Source organism: Mesoplodon bidens (assembly GCF_964165515.1).
Source record: "Mesoplodon bidens genome assembly, chromosome: 1".
Classification (NCBI taxonomy): domain Eukaryota; kingdom Metazoa; phylum Chordata; class Mammalia; order Artiodactyla; family Ziphiidae; genus Mesoplodon; species Mesoplodon bidens.
The window spans coordinates 195,059,255-195,077,319 of NC_138176.1; the positions used below are offsets into that span (position 1 = coordinate 195,059,255).

Below are 18,065 nucleotides of genomic sequence, written 5' to 3' on the forward strand. Positions count from 1 at the left end.
AAAAAGAGATAAGCCTCAAATCACTATATTCAGAAATGAAAATGGGGACATTACTACTGATTCTAAAGAAATAAAAAGAACTATAAGAGAAAATTATGAACTGTACACCAACAAACTGGATAACCTAGATGAAAAGGACAAGTTCCTAGAAACACAAAACCTATTAAGACTAAATCACAAAGAAACAGAAAATCTGAATAGACCTGTAACTTATAAAGCGATTGTATCAGTAATCAAAAATCTCCCAACAAATAAAAGCCCTGGACCTTATGACTTCACCGGTAAATTTTACCAAACATTTAAAGAACTAATACCATTCCTTCTCAAACTTTTCCAAAAAATTGAAGCGGAAGAAACACATCCTCACTGATTCTATGAGGCCAGCATTACCCTGATACCAAAGCCAACAAGTTTTGGCAAGGATGGGGAGAAACTGGAACCCTTGTGTACTACTGGTGGGAATATAAAATGGTACAGCCACTGTGGAAAACAGTGTGGTAGTTCCTCAAAAAATTTAAAATAGAATTACCATATCATGCAGCAATTCCACGCTGGATATATATCCAAAAGAATTGAAAGCAAGATCTTTTTTTTTTAATTGAAGTACAGCTGATTTACAATGTCATGTTAGTTTCAGGTATACAGCACAGTGATTCAGTCACATATATACATATGTATATAATATATATTATTTTTCAGATTATTTTCCCTTACAGGTTATTATAAAATACTGAATATAGTTCCCTGTGCTATACAGTAGGTCCTTGGTTATCTATATGTTAATCCCAACCTCCTAATTTATCCCTCACCCCCTCATTTCCCCTCTGGTAACGATAAGTTTGTTTTCTATGTCTGTGACTCTGAAAGCAAGGTCTTGAAGAGATATTTATACTCCCTTGTTCATAACAGCTCTAATCACGATAGCTAAAACGTGGAAGCAACCCAAGTGTCCATAGACAAATGGATAAACAAAATGTGGTATATACATACAATGAAATATTATTCTGCCTTAAAAAGGAAATTCTGCAATATGCTATAATGTGGAGGACCTTGAGAACATTAAAGATATTATGCTAAGTGAAATAAGCCAGTCAAAAAAAGATAAACTGTATGATTCAATATATGAGGTACAAGTAGTCAAAATCATAAAGACAGAAAGTATAATGATGGTTGCCAAGGGCTGTGGGGAGAGGAGAATGGGGGGCTCGTTTAATGGGTACAGAGTTTCAGTTTTACAAGATGAAAAGAGTTATAGGAATGGATGGTGGTGATGATGGCATAACAATGTGAATGTATTTAATACCACTGAAACATGCACTTAAAAATAATTAAGATGTTTGGGCTTCCCTGGTGGCGCAGTGGTTGAGAGTCCGCCTGCCGATGCGGGACACAGGTTCGTGCCCCGGTCCGGGAGGATCCCACATGCTGCGGAGCGGCTAGGCCCATGAGCCATGGCCACTGAACCTGAGCGTCCGGAGCCTATGCTCCCCAATGGGAGAGGCCACAACAGTGAGAGGCCCGCGTACCGCAAAAAAAAAAATTAAGATGGTAAATTTTATGCTATGAGTATTTTATCACATTTAAAAAAATCTAATTTGAGAATAATTCAACAGCACATGACTTTCAGGATGTGGAATGCACTACCTCCAAAAAGAGAGGCTATGAGCTAAAAATTTTAAGTTTAAAGACTATCTGATGATGCAAAGCAAAAATAGAGGGTAGGGCTTCCCTGGTGGCACAGTGGTTGAGAGTCCGCCTGCCGATGCAGGGGACACGGGTTTGTGTCCCGCTCCGGGAAGATCCCACATGCAGCAACTAGGCCTGTGAGCCATGGCTGCTGAGCCTGCGCGTCCGGAGCCTGTGCTCCGCAACGGGAGAGGTCACAACAGTGAGAGGCCCGTGTACGGCAAAAAAAAAAAAAAAAAAAAAAAAACATAGAGGGTATTTTGACTGAAATAGGTTCATCCTAGATTTTTTTTTTTTTTTTTTTGCTGTACGCGGGCCTCTCACTGTTGTGGCCTCTCCCGCCGCGGAGCACAGCCTCCGGACGCGCAGGCTCAGCGGCCATGGCTCACGGGCCCAGCCGCTCCGCGGCACGTGGGATCCTCCCGGACCGGGGCACGAACCCGTGTCCCCTGCATCGGCAGGCAGACTCTCAACAACTGCGCCACCAGGGAAGCCCCATCCTAGATTTTGAGGTCAGATCATGGTTTCACCATTTACCAACTGAGTAACCTTGGGTAAATTACAATCTGCTTAAACTTTAGTTATCTCCTCTGTGAAACAGAGAAACCACTTACCTTACAGAAATATTCTGGGGATTAGAGATACGGTGTTGCTAAACACGGACACTTGCATTATAAAAATCTCATTTTATTTGCATTTTCACATCGAATTTACTAGTACTTACATAAAGTCAAACTTATTCATTATCAAAGCATATTTGATGACTATTCACACCACCAATAGTTCTATGCTACAATCCTATTTTAGTGACATAAACAAAGAGACTTTAAGTTAAAATCCGTGATTATACCACTTACTGGCTTTTTTTTTTTTTTGAAGTCTTTGCTAACCTCAATATCTTTATCTGTAATCAGGTATACCTATTTACTTCATAAGACTATTCTGAGAATTATATCAAACGCAATAATGGATTTACAAGAGCTTATGAAAGTATGACCCACGTTGCAAATACTGGTATTATTAGCTTGGAAGCTTCACTTATTATGCAGTTTTTGAAAACGATAAATACCTTAACTAGTCTTTTCCTGTATTACCTCTTTATTGTTAATTGCATCAACTATTTCCAGCTTTTGACAGGAACCAAAATGGTCAATGTAAGACTACAGATTATAGTTATTAATATCCTTTTTTTTTTTTTTTTTTTTGGCTGCGCTACGCAGCATACAAGATCTTAGGTTCCCCAACCACGGATCGAACCCATGCCCCCTGCATTGGGAGCGCAGAGTCTTAACCACTGGACCTCCAGGGAAATCCCAATAGTTATTAATATCTTCTTAAAGTTACTGTGGTGGACACATGATGGTGACCCCCAATGAGTCATGCCTTCATATAATCCCCTTGAGTATGAGAAGAACCTGTGACTTGCTTCTAACCAACGGAATATGGAAAGGTGATGAACTGTCACTCTCTTGATTATGTTACATTATATAAGGTTGTGTGAGAGCCTCTCCTGCAAGCCTTGAAGCAGCTAAGTGCTATGGAGAGAGCCACGTAGCAGGAAACTATAGGCAATCCCCAGGACCTGAGGGAGGCCTCCACCTGACTGTCAGTAAAAAGTTAGGGTCCTCAGTCACACTACTGCAAAGAAATTCTCCCAACAACCTAAATGAGTTTGGAAGTAGATTTTTTCCATAGTTAAGCATCCAGGGGATAACAAAGACTGGCCCACAGCCTGACTGCAGCTTTTGTGAGATCCTGAGCAGAGGACCCAGATAAGCCAGACTCCTTACTCACAGAAACCGAAAGATAATAAATGTGTGTTGTTTTAAGCCACTAAGTTAACGGTAGTCTGTTAAACAGAGTAGAGAACTAATACAGACACCTTCTGTCAGGTCTAAACTTTTATCTGAGGAAAGCATGTGTAGATGTTCTAATAGGCAGCAACCACTCTAGTATCTTTTAAGCTCACATTTCTGATGCCGAATAAACAATGAACAGATGGAACAAATAGAAAACAAATACCCCAATTTGTAGTTGAAAACCTCTTCAGTAAACAGTCAGATAGCAAGCATTTCAGGCTTCGCAGATGGTAAACCTCTATCACAACTACTCAACTTTGCCAATGTAGCACAAAAGCAACCACAGACAATAGTAAATAAATGAGCATAGATGTATTTCAGTAAAACTTAATTTATAAAAATAGTTGGTGTCATTTGGCACTTGGGTCATAGTTTGCCAGAACCTGAGAAGGATGGCTGATTTAAACCCAACTATGTCAATAATCATGTTAAATATAAGTGGTCTAAACACCCCCAACTAAAAGGCAGAGACTCAGGAATACTACTCAGCAATAAAAAAGAATAAGCCATTGAAACATATAACATTATGCTGCATGAAAAAAAAAGTCTCAAAAGGTTACATACTATATGATTCCATTTATGTAACAATCTTGAAATGACAAAATTATAGAGATGGAGAGAAGATTAGTGGCTGCCAGGGGACAGGGAAAGATGAAGGAAGAGGAGTGGCTGGGGCTGTAAATGGGTACCACAAAAGATATTTGTGATAGAACTATACTATATCTTGACTGTGGTAGTAGTGGTCACATGAATTTACACATGTGATAACATATACATTCATAAATTAGTGCATGTAAAACAAGAGAAATCTGAATAAGGTAAGCAGACTATATTAATGTCAATTCCTTGGTTGTGATATTGTTCTAAAGTTATGCAAGATATTAGCTTTGAGGGAAACTGCGTTAAGGATATACAAGATCTATTATTTCTTACGACTGCATGTGAATCTACAATTACCTCAAATAAAGGCTGAAAAAAAAAAATAAGACAAACTGGATAAGAAAAAGTGGGGGAAAAAAAAAAAGTGAGACCCAACTATAAGTTGCCTACAAGAAAAGAGCCACTTCAAGTATAGAGATACAAATAAGTTAAAAGGATAGAAACAGATATACCATGCTAATAGTAATGCTAATAGTAATAGTAAAGAAAATGGAAGTGGCTGCATTATCAAACACAAACTTCAGAGTAAAGAAAATTACTAGTGATAAAAAAAAGACACTATATAAAACATGGATATCCACATGCAAAAGAATAAAGTTTGACTCTTACCTTACACCATACACAAAAATTAACCCAAAGTATATTAAAGATCTAAATGTAAGACCTGAAACTATAAAACTCCTAGAAGAAAACATGGGGAAAACACTTTATGACACTGGATTTGGCAATGATTTCTTGGATATATGACCAAAAGCACCAGCAACAAAAGAAAAAAAATAGACAAATGGGACTATATCAAACTTTAAAACTTCTGTGCAGCAAAGGAAACAATCAACAGGGTAAAAAGGCAACACACAGAATGGCAGAAAATATTTGCAAACCATATGCCTGATGGGGGTTAATATCCATAATAAACTCCTATAACTCACAATAAAAAACTGATAATCCAATTAAAAATGGACAAAGAACTTGAATAAACATTTCTCCAAAGAAATACAAATGGCCCATAAACATACGAAAATGTGCTTAACATCACTAATCATTAGGGAAATGCAAATCAAAATCACGAGATAGCACCTCACACTTTCAAAACAAACAGAAAATAACAAATGCTGGCCAAGATGTGGAGAAACTGGAATCCTTACGTACTGTTGCTGGGAATATTAAAACAGTACAGATAGAATATAAACAGTATGACAGTTCCGCAAAAATCTAAAATAGAATTACCACATCATGCAGCAATCCCACTTCTGTGTATATATACAAAAGAACTGAAAACAGGACCTAGAAGATATATTTGCATAACCATGTTCACTGCAGCATTATTCACAATAGCCAAGAGGCAGAAGCAACCTAAATGCCCATCAATGGATGAATGGATAAAGAAAAAGTGGTATACACATAGAATGAGTATTATTCATAGAATGAGTATTATTCAGTCTTAAAAAAAAAAGAAGAAAATTGTTATATGCCACAACACAGATGGACCTTGAGGACATTTATGCTAAGTAAAATAAGGCCGTCACAAAAAAGACAAATATTGCATGAATCCACTTATATGAGGTATCTGAAGTAGTCATATTCTTAGAAAAAAATTAAATGGTGGTTACTAGAGGCTGAGGGGTGGGGAAAAAGAAGAGTTGTCATTCAATGGATATAAGCATTTCAGTTTTGCACTATGTAAACACAGTTAACACTAATGTACTGTACACTTAAAAATGGTTTAGATGGGAAATTTTATGTTGTGAGTTTTTTACCTCAATAAAAAAAAAGACACTACATACATAAAAGGGTCAATTCACCAAGATGATATAATAATTTTAAGTGTTGGAGTCAGGACTCAAACCTAGCCAGCAGGACTCCAAGTGTCTGTGCTGTTAACCCCTGCACTACTGTTCAGAGCATACTGCAAGTGAAACAGAATTACAGAACAAAGATACATGAAAAATCAAAGTCTAATTCTCCCTTCTAAAACCAGCTATTTTTTCTAATTCCTCTGCTTTTGCAAGTGGCAACGCCATTTTTTCAGTTGTCCTAATTCAAATCCTGAGCCAATCTGACTCCTTTTTCGACTTACATAACCCATCAGTTTTAATTCCCCTGATTTCTACTTGGGAAAAATCTCTCTCCTATTCATCTCTTTCTTCCTACTCTCATTGAACTCTACTCTCTCTCACTGTACTCTAATTCATATCTTCCATTAACCAATCACCATGCCCCTTTGTCCCATCCCTAAACATCTATCAAGGGCAAGGCTGTCAGATTTATCTAGCTATGAGTGTCACTTCCAAACTGCTTAATGTTATGTATTTCAACAGCTTATCCAGGCATTCAAGGCTCTCCTTGCTCTGACTCCAGCCTACCTCCCAATCTTTTCGTCCATTAATTTTTGACATAAAGTAGGGAAAAGGAGGCGAAAGACTATTTACTAAACCACTATGTCTCACATATTTTTCCAGAAATCTTACATATACAGTTGTCCCTCAGTATCCATGGGGGATTGGTTCCAGGACCCCCCTCAAATACTAAAACCCAACGATGCTCAAGTCTCTTATACAAAATGGCATAATACAGTTGGCCCTCCCTTTCCACAGATGCAGAACCTGCAGATACAGAGGGCAGACTGTACTCTGTCATTTAAGCATCACAACTACATTACAGACGGCCTAAACATCCCTGACTTGCTGTCGCACAGGTAGAAAATGGTGGAAGGGACTTCCCTGGTGGTGCAGTGGTTAAGAATCTGCCTGCCAATGCAGGGAACATGAGTTTGAGCCCTGGTCCAGGAAGATTCCACATGCTGCGGAGCAACTAAGCCCGTGTGCCATAATTACTGAAGCCCGCACACCTAGAGCCCATGCTCCACAACGAGAGGCCACTGCAATGAGAAGCACGTGCACCGCAACGAAGAGTAGCCCCTGCTCTCCGCAACTAGAGAAAGCCCACGTGCAGCAACAAAGACCCAATGAAGCCAAAAATAAGTAAATAAAATAAATTTATTTTAAAAAATGGTGGGAGCTAGGGTTTCAATTCAGTTCTGATTAAGCCCATTCTTCTTCCACTATATCACAGACTTCACTATTCCATTTTCCTCAAGTTTATGTACAAGTCCTCAAGCTGTTCCTCATGGAGTAGTGATGTGAAAGCCTAGCTTATTAAGTAATGCTTCTTTCATGAAGTCTGCTCTAATTCTTCCAATGGGATGTGATCTCCCTTCTATGAATACAAAAGTAGTTTGACTTCTCTAATTCATTCACTTTTCTTTCCCTTGTGTTTTAGACATATCTGCTTAATACAGTGTGAACTCTTTGAAAAGATTATGTCTCAAAAACATCTATGTATCTTACCTTATATCAAACTACTCTAGCTTCTACCTAGTAAAAGGCTTTATTATGGTCATAAAATTATTTCCTTTGTCAGAGGACTGCTCTATAAAAAGGGCATTAACAAATATTCATTTTGATAAAATTACTTTTACATTTGACATCAGATTTGGGCAAGACACAACAGCTCAAAAACTTTCTATACTAAATTCTTTTAAAATGTCTATTTAAAGAATGCAATGTTTTCAACTTTTTAAAACGTCTATTATATAAAGTAGACCAGGAAGACAGGAGCAGGAAAAAAATATTTACCCTAAGACACTCACTCTATAGAACTTAGCCGAGGGACTTCCCTGGCGGTCCAGTGGTTAAGACTTTGCCTTCCAATGCAGGTGGTGCAGGTTTGATCCTTGGTTGGGAAGTTATGATCCCACATGCCTCGTGACCAAAAAACCAAAACATAAAAAACAGAAGCATTACTGTAACAAATTCAATAAAGACGTTAAAAAAAAAAGACAACATCCTAATAAGAACTGACTGTGGGACTTATGAAGACTGCATATTAATAATGAGTGCAAGTGTAACTCCACCTAAACTCTAACCCAGAATTTTTTTTAATGTATCTAAGATTCTGACTCCTAGGAAGAAAAAAAGATGATACTCCTCCTTCCCCCAATATATTAAGAGATTAAAAACACCAGGAAAAAAAGAGATGGTCCACGGAAGTTTGTTTCTATCATACCCTGGCACATTATGGCACTGAGGCAGACAGGAAGTTGAGGCCATTTTTATTGTTCCTCTAAGAGCCAGTAAAGTCATATCAACCAACAAAATAGGAAGTTCCGAAGAAAAAAATACTTCAAACAGAAGAAGATAGGTTTTACTCGTTCACTGTAGGAAATACACAACAAAAATAATGTACTTTTACACGTAAACACAACAATTTACAATGAATCACAGAAAAGAGGCCTTACAGCAAAAGCATAAAGGTACTATGTGAAGTCAGCCCACTTTATTCTCTTTTTTCAAACTTCTTTGCATTTATAATCTGACATTTTAGCATGTACTATCAAGATGAAATACTATTATGCAGAATACTGTATTAACTCATACTGTATTATTCTCAGAAAGGTCTTTACAGGCAAAGAGTGACTTTTATACTAAATATTAATCAGAAGAGTACTAAGTAGAAAGAATTCCAAATGGCACTTTGATTGAAAGCATCTCTAAAATAAACTCAACGCTATATAGTTACTGATGCAGTACTTACTACAGGCAGCAACAGTGCTATTAGACTCATTCTTCTTTAAAATAACCTTAGTTTGTACTCTTTACAATTCAGTTAGAAGATTTTAAATGATGCAAAATATATTTTATAGCAGTTTCTGATTAATTTTAGAGCTACATCTGAAAGTTGACAGAGAATGTGTGTGTATTTACCAAACTTAACCTGTGTGAACCCCACCTTATGCTGTATAAAGGAAAACATGACTGCATGTATTTCTCCACACACTTCATGCTATTTCATACCTCTCTGCCTCTGTTCAGGCTATCTTCTCATTTTGAAATGCCCTTTACCAACTCCCAGTCTTATCAACTGACTCTTACTCATTTGTTAAGACTCAGCTGAGGTTCATTTGCTCAAAAAGGCCAGCTCTGAAAATCTCCCTTATTCCTAGCCTGGACTGGGTGTACTTCCTCTGTGCTCCTATAACAATTTAATCACATCTTTTTCATTGCACTTATATAGTGGATTATACCATACTCAACTTTTTAGTCAAATTTATAATACTCGTAATAATTGCCTATTCACTATTAGTCTTCCCCGTAACACTATGTAAGTCCCCAAAATATAGGCACTTTCTACTCACTCCTACTGTTCCCATGTTGAGCACAACACATGGTAAATAGAGGTACTAAAAATACTTTTGGAATGGATGAACAGATTAATTATGAACCCTGGAGACTATTTTTCTATTATCCAAATCAACACATAAATTATCTTAACTAAAATAACACTGCATTCTGCATATATTATTTTAATCAAAATCATAAAGGATGTCACTTAGCAGACATTTTTGAATTACTTCATTTCACAGGTAAATGTTTCTTAAAATTTATTTTTTTACTTTTAAGTCAGAAAAAAATTGAGCTATACTCATTATTTCCTTTTGATTTACAAAAGCAAAGAGTATAGAGATTTTAAATTTTGAATCAAATGGTCGAGAAAAAAATATATTATGCCAGTAATTAAAGGAGAATCTGCTGCTTTGACAAACTGAATTACAGCTTCAGTAGTTCCTACTCAGTAAAGGTACATGCAACTTCCAAGAATTTACTACTGTGACTTACAAAAAAAAAGTGTTTCTTAGCATTAGCATGTTTAGATACAATTGTTATTTGTTATCAGAATCTGCTTGTTAAATACTACTGTCATTTCCCGGGTCTAAAAACAACATTTTCACTGCACTGTATATTTTGTAAGATGTTCCTATTTTAGAGTCTGTTTTTTGAGAAGGCATTCTACTGATGCTTCACTACCAATAATCATTTCCTTGTTTGAACTGGACCACTTAATTTATTACAGTCACAATAGTTTAAAGGTCTAGTATAAAACAGTTAAAAAAAAAGGACTTGAAGTTTACCTAAATATGTGAATTGCATTTGCAAACTCTTAAGAGGAACCCCTATTATTATTTTTACTTGAGAATGTCATAGAAGTCACAGGGTTGTACTCAGATAACAGATGATAATTACTTGAATAAAAACATGAAGCCTACTAAAAAATTAATTTACCAATAATTTGTTTCCAAGTGTCAAAAGATGAGATATTTCCCACTCAATATATGAAATAAAGCAAAAAACACAAAGCTAAATAATAATTCTTACTTACTTCAGGGAGAGCCATGCTGGTCAGGCATAGTCCCTCTGAGTAGAGCACATCACTAATCTTACATAGAGCTTGCGAGGAAGTGTGGCGTTCAGTGGCTGGTGGACTTGCAGAGGCTTGCAAAATCTTGTTCACTAAGGGAAGTTGTTGTTGATTTATTACACTGACTTAAAATGAATGCTAAAGAACTGTCATTTATTGAGTAAGCAGATTTGAAATGGTTCTGATGACTAATTGTTACCATGGCTATACAAGAATCAGTCTTCTCTTTGGAGTTTGGGAACTTCCTTTTATTTTTACAAACTTAGCACATAAACCAACATATGCATATATATACTAAGGATATATACTACTCATGTGGTTTTATAACACTTCAAGAAATTTCAATAAAAAAACAAACACTGTCAGTGTTAAGGATAAACACCATCTGTCTTATATTAATCATTCAATCAGTCATCACATGTTATGTTGCAGGTTCTGGAAATTCAAAGATGAATATGAAAAGCAACAACAAAGTGCTTTACAGCAGTACTAGCAGTACTATTCAAAGTGGATCTGGTCCACAAACGTTTTTTTTAAACAGGTCTGCAGTGAGGCAGTACACAAATGGAGTGTCTAGAAACTCTGATAGCAAAGTTATATTTGAAAGTAATTTTATGTCTGTTGAATTTCATAAAAAATTGAAGTTTGAACTTTGTGTGCCCTTTTTTCCATTTCATTTTTCCAGTAATTAATTTATTTTTATTGTCTTTACCAAAGTATTAGTTCACAAACTAGTTTTTCACTACAGCATCTGAAAAGCACTACTTTATGGGACTCAAGAAAGGCAGGTAGCCACAACAGGTGAAGCTGTATTATGTTTTGCTACTAAGATACATGCAAAAATAACATGTATTACACACCAAGAAAGTACCCACATCAAAATTTGAAGAATGGTGTTGTTAGTGGCCTCGACGAAAATCCCTCAGAAGATGATACAGCACACTTAAGAAAGGCTGCATCATCAATCCTCTAGATGGATGAGATTATAATGAATGGAAAAACAAGTGACTCATTAAAATGCTTCAAGAGTCAGATCCTAAATGTGAAGAAATTTAGGAATACCTTAACCAATCTATCTCTTGTATTTTCCTTTTTTAAAAAAAAAATGTATGCAAAAGCATAATCTAATTTTTTAAAGTAATCTGTCCCCCCAAAAGATGAATAAGACATGACATAATTCCCACCATTAAGGAGCTTGAATCATCTAGACAGGACACAAACAGGTGATAATAATAATGTGGTAAAGGCAATAGTAGAGAAATATGCCAGATAATATGGGAGAGCCTAAACTAGCCTTCGTGATCGAGAGGGCTTCCCATTTGAATGCAATAGCTCACACGTACTCAAAGTTCCCATTCCACTTTATCCAACTATAACCAAGTTTCATACACTCTACTCCCTAAATTTTTCTCATATTGTTGGCCTTGCTTCTCCAGCCACACTTTAGTCACAGGCCCCATCATCTCACAGTTATTATTATAGCCTCCCCACAGCCTCTTCTCTCCCCAATACATCCTTCTTACTGCTGCCAGTTATCATTCCCAAATTCAAATCTGATCATATCACCTCAATGCTTAAAAACTTCCATGGATAATGTAACGGTAAGTAGAAAAAACTAGGTACAAACTGTATGATCTGTATTTTATAGATGTATATGTGATAGGTTTCTAACTTGAGCTGCTGTTTACAATCAATTAATGAAACAATTCCAAAGCCTCTATTTTTTACAGAGAAATTTGTGAAGGAAAATAAGGAAATATAAGTTTAAAGCTGGCTGCAGAACTTTAAGACATGGGCTATACAAAGTATAATCCCAAAGCTCTTCAAATTCTAAGAAAGAGAAATGACTAAATGTTTACTCTTATTATAGCTAGCATTCTGTTTTAACTAGGTTAAATATTCCTATATATTATAAACATTTTATAATACTTTAAAGTCCCATATATAATGATTATATGGTACACTTGTTGATTTTATAGGACTTAAGAAGTAGCATGGTATAGGAGAAAAAAACAGTGAGTTAGGTATCAGGAGAATTGGATTTTAACTAACTGCATTATTGGGAAGTTACCTAATCTCTCATGTCTCAGTTTCTTCATTTATAAAAGAACAGCATTGATCTAGGTCAGGGGTCAACAATCTTTTTCTGTAAAGGGCCAGACAGTAAATATTTCAGGTTTTATGTGTCATTGAGACTGTCACAACTACTCAACTATGCCATTGTGGTAGGAAAGCACCCATAGATGATAAAGTAATGAGTGTGGTTGTGTTCCAATAAAACTTTACAAAACCAGAAGCAAGCTGGGTTTGGCCTACAAGACCATAGATCTGGGAAATTGCTGTTTACAGTGTTCCCTTGATATCCTGGGGGATTAGTTCCAGGACACGGCCCTTTGTACCAAAATGCAAAGATGCTCAAGTCCCTTATATAAAATGGCATGGTATTTGCATATAACCTATGTACATCCTCCTCTCATATACTTTAAATCCTCTCTGGATTAATTATAATACCTAATACAATGTAAATGCTATGTAAATAGTCGCCAGTGCACAGCTAATTCAAGTTTTGCTTTTTGGAACTTTCTGGAATTTTTTTTCTTGAATATTTTCGATCTGAGTTTCCTTGAATCTGCATATATGGAATCTGCAGATACAGAGGGCCTACTGTCCTTCTAGTTCTAAACTATGAGAGTACTTTTTTCCTATTTAAAATTATTTAAGCTGTTGCCTTTCTTTTTAGAGAAATCTATAGTCATATCTAACACAAGGAAAATAAACTAGTGGTTAATAGCAGACTTTAGAGCCAGTTTTGAGATTCCCTACTAGTTGTGTAACCTTGGGCAAGTCACTTAAAATCACTCTGAGCCTCAGCTTTCTGTAAGACTGTTGGGAAGGATAAAGTAGTATATAAGTACTTAGACCTGTATCTAGTTCACAGCAAGCATTCAATAAATGGGCATTATTACTTTTATAAATTATGTGATCCTCAGCCCTTGGTGAGGGACACGATCCTCCAATCAACATTTTTTCCAGCAAAGAAATAAAATATGCTATATAATGATCTACATTCAGATTCATTTTTCACTATAGCAAAAGATGAGAACTGGCTATATTATTCTAAGTCTTTCTTTTTAAAAAAATAAACAACAGTCAGCATTAGTTGAGTGCTTACTATCTACTTTGTATGTATGACTGTATGACTTTGGTTAAGTTATATAACCTTTTATCAGCCTCAGTTTCTTTACCTGTACAAATGAGGAAAGTTACAGTACAAACTTCATAATTCATAAAATTGTTATAAGGACTGAGTTAATAAATTGTCTGGCACAAAAGCTATACAAGTAACTGCTATTATTTGAGTTAGATATTTCACGTTTATTCATTCCACTCCTCAGGACAACTCAAAGAGATATTATTCCTGTATTTACAGTTGCAGACAATAAGGCTTACAGAAGTTAAGAAACCTACCCAAGGTCACACAGCTATTAAGTGGCAATGCCCAAGACTCAACACAGGCTTGAATGACTATACAGCCAAAACTCTTCACACTAGGCCAAAGATGGCATTAACTGTCTTTGTACAGGGAGTGTAACTACATCTTTGTATGGTATGTGTAGATTTTAAGAACTAAAATATGGATGTTAATAATATTCTCCCCATACAGAAAATGTTTTTGAATTTTTTTTAAAGTTCAAGAGTAAGAGAACACACATAAAGTCACTGATTTTTTAAAAACTGAAGTATAGTTGATTTACAATGTTGTGTTTGTTTCAGGTGAACAGCAAAGTGATTCACTTATACGTATTTTTTTCTTTTTGCAGATTCTTTTCCCTTATAAAATCACTGATCTTCTTAACATGACAGTATTTCCATAGATAAAATTTTTGCTAAAATGATTCCTGTTTTCTGTATCCAATTAATTTAACTCAAACTTTCATTTTTAAAGAAATACGCAATCCTCTGCATTAAAATAACTAAAGATGCAACACAGTGACTTTTATATATATGTGTGTGTGTATACAGATATACACACACTATGCAAATGCTGACATTCATCTCTAACTGATCTCCAAGATCCATATAGACCTCTCAGACTACTTTTATAAAGTACAAATCTAGAGAGCTAAACATAGTTCTGCTACTTTATAAATCCCGAAGTATTTAGTTAGAACCTTGAACTTTGAAAAGCATTCAGATATCAAATGAAAATACCAATATCAAAGGGGAAAAGAAAAGAAAAACTCAAAAAAGAGAGGGACTTCCCTGGTGGTCCAGTGGTAAAGAGTCCGCCTTCCAATGCAAGGGACGCGGGTTCGATCCCTGGGCAGGGAACTAAGATCCCACATGCCACGGGGCAACTAAGCCCGCGGGCCACAACTGCTGAGTTCATGAACTTCAATGAGAGAGACCACCTGCCGCAAACTACAGAGCCCATGCGCCCTGGAGCCCGCGCGCCACAACTACAGAAGAGAAAACCCGCACGCCTCAACGAAAGATCCCGCATGCCTCAATTAAGACCCGATGCAGCCAAATAAACAAATTAATTAATTAATTAATAGTTTTTAAAAGAGACATTACTCCACTGGATACACTCATTCATAAGTTTGTATACCATCAATTGATCCATCTCATACTCTTCCGACCTTGTGACTGCTACTGGTAACTGACCCAGAAACAGAAGTTGGCTTCACACTGTAAAGCCTTATAGCCCAGCAACCTATCACTAACAAAGAAAATAGGGCAGTTTGATATAGCTTACTTCCAAACTCTATTACAGGAATGAACTCAAACTTAGAACACTAACCTACTTCTGAAATTCCAAAAATGCAAATAAGATTAATTTTAAATGTAATTAAATCATAATTAAAATCACAAATTAAAATTTAATCTACATAAGCTGACTGTAAATTTCATATTCTTTCCAACCCAGCAATGCTGAATGTTAAAATGATCATGAATTAGGATTTAATATAACTTCACATTCCGTGTTATATAAGAAGAAATACAACATAAATATACTATGTAAGTATCATCATCTAGTTTGGAAGAGAAAATACTTAATCTTCTTTAGCATTTGGTGTTTTGTTGAGAAAAGAAAAAAAGTTCAAATTTTAGAATAAACAAACCAAATTATCTTTTAGCATTTCAAAATCATATTCTAACATGCTGGATTGTATCAGGGTGACATGCTTTGCCATGCATTTTAATGCCCATCAAGGCTGGAGGGGTAGGAGGAGGAGTGGACATTATCTGCCTAACAATAATGGATCAATCAGTGGCGTGCACTCCAGGTATAAGCAGCAGCACTCTTATTGGTATGAACATATCAAAAATATCAACCTATATTTCTAGAAGAAAAACAGGCACTCACAGTGCTTCAAAAATTATCTGTATACACATACACAAACACACAAAACTCTGTTCACTTTCCTTTATCACAAAAATAATTTTAAAAATAATCTGCAAAATATCTAGTAAAGAAACCTCCTTAAAAAGGGTCATGAACTCCTTTTAAACATACATTGAAAGCTGTGGGTCTTCTCCCCAGAAAAACACAAATTTACACAGAATTCAGACTCTTGGAAGACCATTTATGGACACATCCATAGATCCAGGTTAAGAACCACAGACAAAGTAGAAATTTTCTCAAGGTCCCTTTGACCCTCTTCCATAATTTTACCTCTGACTCACAAGAACCAACTAAATTATTCATAACCAGACAATGAACTCTCTTGTACAGCCAACCCTTAAAAAAAGAAGTTTGACAGTACTTACATAAGCAGTATTCAACAGAAAATAAACTACACTGGCAACATTTTGAAATATAGCATGTGACTAATGATACTGATGAATATGATAGTGCATTACAGTTTATAAAATGACTTCACATTATAAAAGTGAATATTTTTACCCCCTTTTACAGCTAAGGAAATAGAGGTTCAGAAAATAACTTGACAGAGTCACAGAGACAACAACTGAAGAGCTGGTATTGTAATCCAGAGTTGCCTAGTTCCAGAACTGAGCTCAATATGTTATTACATCCTGATGCTTCCACAAGACCCCCTCACACAAAGAAAATAGATTTTTTTTTAAAAAGCCTAATGGGTCACATTTTAGTGTAGTTGTATTTTGAATATTGACATCAATTTTTTTAAAAAAAGTATATTTCAAATGTTCCATTTCCTCTTGCTTCATTGGTTTACATAATACATGTTTTTCAGAAAAGTGAAGAAACTCTCAAACTAATGAGTTTCAGGACTGAAAAATATGACATTTTCTTATTCTACGAAGCATTTCTTCTCCCTCAACACTTTAGTTCTTAACACACAAAAATAAATGACTCTTTGCTGAAAATTCAACTATAAGAAACCAGTTTAAATATCCAATGTTTTAAAACACAAAAGCTATTTGAAATTAATTTTTAGGACGTTCAAAATAGCCCCTTTGATCTTTTCAAAATGACAAACCCATTTTCAGTTCTCTACAACTCTTAAAACAGCTCTTGATTTTTTGAAAAAGGGTCATTTGTCTAATCCCACAGAATGTACAACACCAAGAGTGAACCTTCATGTAAACTCTGGACTTTGGGTGATGATGTATCAATGCAGGTTCATCGAGTGAAACAAATGTACCATTCTGGTGTGGGGCTTTTGTTAGGGGAGACTGTGCATACGTGGGGCAAGGCAGGGGGCATATGAGAGAAGAGGGTATATGAAATCTGTACCTCCCACTTAAATTTGCTATGAACCTAAAACTGCTCTAAATATAAACTATTTTGATAAAGGGTGGGGGGGGTCTAATTTATCTACCTCACTTTCTTCTTAACAAATGAGGAAATAGTGTTTTTTAAAATTGCCCTCACTGGCTGTGAATTAAATTTCCTGCCAGGATACAGAATGTGCAATTATTACAGAATATATTACCATCTTAGAAAATAATAGTAATCTTATCAAATGCTGAAAGAATTAACAGCTTTAACTGTTAACATGATGAAGCTAAATGCAATAGAATATGGTATCCTAAGATTTCTTTTGATATTTATGTTCATACTCTTCGTATCTTAAGGGCGATATACAAAGTGACTGAAAGTTTGAAGTAGGTCATGGGTTGACTGACAAACTAAAGTGGGTGCCCCTAGGAAGGAGGAGGAAAAGCAGCAGCCAATGAAAAAAGCCACCGCCAAGTAGAGAGATCCTCGGCTTACCCAAGTCTACCCTCTGGCAGGATCAACACTCGAGGCGGGTGGAGGAAAAGGATTTCCTCATAGAACGAAAATGAAGAACACCAAGAGTCGAGCAAGTATCAACCTACACAGGAAAAAAAAAAAAACAATGCAAAGAAAAAAAAAAAAACGTGCAACGAGCAGATAAAATACCTGTATCGAACCAGTTTCTTTCAAGAATTTTTTCCCAAAGAATCCTCCCAAAGTGGTAACATTAGCATAAGGTAAAGGGCCAAACGTAGTTATGCTATTAATGCAGATTAGAAGGAATACTGAGAAAAGTTCAATTTTGTACAAAAAGTCATCCGATCCAACACTGCCAAGTGCGAAAACATATAAAAAGCTTTTCAAACTCAGGCACCCAAACGCTAGGACTGTGTGAA

At 35.9% G+C, this 18,065-nt stretch overlaps 1 protein-coding gene across 8 annotated transcripts in view; it reads right to left on the bottom strand.

Annotated features, from left to right (window-relative positions):
* Positions 1 to 18,065, bottom strand: part of KLHL8 (kelch like family member 8) — a 50,663-nt gene that overhangs the window by 31,544 nt on the left and 1,054 nt on the right. For 3 of the 8 annotated variants that reach the window (XM_081238261.1, XM_081238260.1, XM_081238254.1), the window contains exons 2-4: positions 17,665 to 17,767; positions 10,422 to 10,552; positions 7,855 to 7,966 (exon numbers count right to left, since the gene is read on the bottom strand). The exons of 1 other annotated variant lie outside the window; for it this stretch is intronic. The gene's annotated coding sequence lies outside the window, so the exon portion shown is untranslated. Of the gene's footprint in view, positions 1 to 7,840; positions 7,967 to 10,421; positions 10,553 to 17,664; positions 17,768 to 18,065 lie in introns of all 8 variants that reach the window. 4 more of the 8 variants (XM_081238255.1, XM_081238257.1, XM_081238256.1 and 1 more) reach the window with 4 other exon arrangements.